At 39.8% G+C, this 2,500-nt stretch overlaps 1 protein-coding gene across 2 annotated transcripts in view; it reads left to right on the plus strand.

Moving 5' to 3' along the window:
• Positions 1 to 2,500, plus strand: part of LOC135115585 (sodium/potassium-transporting ATPase subunit alpha-like) — an 85,061-nt gene that overhangs the window by 33,761 nt on the left and 48,800 nt on the right. The window lies entirely within an intron of this gene.

Here is a 2,500-nt window from a genome sequence, read left to right on the forward strand (position 1 = left end):
ACAGTATCATGGGCGGATATTTGAGTCTTTACGTCACTTTCTCGTCTTCCTGTGTCTTCCTGTTCCTGTCATTGATGTTTCTTCTTGGTGTTGTTGTATTTGGTGTACATTTCCATAAGTGTATATAATAATTTGTTTTCTATATGATGAATGTATACCTTTTAATTAGACGTCATGTTTGTATGTCGGGTACATATTACTGATGTACCTGATGAATGGTGAAAGGTAAGGTACTGTACATGTATACGTGTGGTAAGCCTGGCCACTGCACTGTACTCCGCCTCCTTGCCCTTAGAAGTCTTTGTGGTTAGGAATGTTAGGGATACGCCTTGCCACGGTGCACTACTCCGGATCCCTTTTTGTATCCGTGGCCCTTGCGTCTGTGTGGATAAAGGACTAGGGATACAATTATCTGCGTGGTCTCATCCTCTCCTCCATCTCCTTGTCCCGGTGTGTGTGTGTGTGTGTGTGTGTGTGTGTGTGTGTGTGTGTGTGTGTGTGTGTGTGTGTGTGTGTGTGTGTGTGGTCATCCTTATATTCTCAGTGTGTCAGCTTCCCTTCCTTCCTTCCTTACTTCACATCGGGTTATAGTCTCCAAGGTCAGGTCATATAGTCAAGCATACACCTCGCTCGGGATAAGCAGCATCAGAAAATTAGGTGGTACAGATTGATACGAATTGAGGTATAATGATATGTATTGAGTAAATTTAGAAAAACGATCGCCAAAAAAAATAATAAATGAAAATAAATGAAAATAAATGAAAAAAAATAAATAAAAAAATGTTTCTTCATAGATAGCAACGGATGACTGGCAAATTAAGTGTCTTACGAAGTTAAATCTTCAGTGCCATTAAAGCTACAAATGTGCACCATAATTTTACCATGAAGCAGTCAACGCCATCTTATTGACCAGGAAAGCCGTATTATTAACACAGATGCACATAATCAACACGTTAGACACATTACCTACTTGCAGGGTGTTAGCGTACATAATACCAAAACGAATATTCAAATTCCTGCGTTAAGCGAAAAAGTTAACCACAGATGGCGTTGTTCCGGACGGCAAAAATAACTACTACCTCATCATGGTGTGGGGCAGTGTGGGAAAAAACAAAACTCCGGGATCCAGGAGCGAGTGTATTGAGTTAGCAAGCACAGGAAGGAAAAACAGTGAGCCAAATAGAATTGCATTACGAGGGAGAGAGTGTGCACCCCACCCAGAGCCTCAAGGCCGTCCCTCAACTGTACGGCGCAGAGAGCAGGGGTAGTAGGGGCAGGATTATCAGCGAAAGGAGCCGCTAACAAAGTAATCAGTCTTATCATCTGTAGAATCAAAAAGTAGTTACAGAGAAGACTACTAGATAAGGTTTGTAGAGAAAGGGATGAAATAAATAAGTATCACAGTCTTAATTCGTGTGAAATAAACGCTGATGTGAGATTAAGCACAGGTGTAATTTGAAGGATATTAAGGAGATATTTAATAGTCTGAGGTTTGAATAGAGAAGGTAAATGTTGATGTGAACTGTAGAAGATAAATTGAGGCGTGTTAAAAAGAAGATATTGGTATGATTGTTCTTAAATGCATTACTGCAACGTCAAGGGAACAAAACGGCAGTAGTTCCTGACAGAAACACCCTCATAAAAAGATAGGCATGCTTATTAAAAACCCCAAGATATTTTATGATCCTGCTGTTCTTATCTTAATAACCTCTCTCTCTCTCTCTCTCTCTCTCTCTCTCTCTCTCTCTCTCTCTCTCTCTCTCTCTCTCTCTCTCTCTCTCTCTCTCTCTCTCTCTCTCTCTCTCTCTCTCTCTCTCTCTCTCTCTCTCTCTCTCTCTCTCTCTCTAGATAATGAAAAATCTGAATGCAATATACTTTACAATCCATCTTAAATCCTATAAAGCTTTTGATACCTGACCTTGGAAGATGAAAGTGAAGTAAATAAGAAACAAAGATCATGAAGCGAGTGGAGGGAGAGACGAGGTATTACTTAAGGCTGTGGTGGAGCAGCGGGAGTCGAAGCATTGAAAGGGGGAGTGAAACAGAGAGTGAGCGGTAGAAGTGGAATTCCCCCGGGTTCTGTTTTAGGTGGTCTGATATTCACCGTCAGGAGCTCCTCAGGATGGTGCAATGGACCCGGTATCAGATAACAGGCTGTCCTAGGAAGGTCGCTTTGTTCATGGTAGTATGCTAGCTAACTTAATAACGAACTAGCTAACTAAATAAGTAAATGAATGAATAAATAAATTGATAAGCAGGCAGTTCGCTGATTTTAGTAACCCACTCAACTAATAACCTACTAGATAAGTGAATAAATATTACTAAATAATTAACTGAGTAAACTAAAAATAGGTAAGCATTTTATTGGTAGTAGAAACCTTGCTACCCAGTTGGCTAAATAAATAAATAAGTAAATAAATAGGAGAACAGTTTATTAATAGTAGAAACCTCACTAATATTAACTGGCTATCTAACTAAATAGGCCAGTATTTCTGTGTCA

This window comes from Scylla paramamosain, chromosome 29, assembly GCF_035594125.1.
Source record: "Scylla paramamosain isolate STU-SP2022 chromosome 29, ASM3559412v1, whole genome shotgun sequence".
NCBI lineage: Eukaryota > Metazoa > Arthropoda > Malacostraca > Decapoda > Portunidae > Scylla > Scylla paramamosain.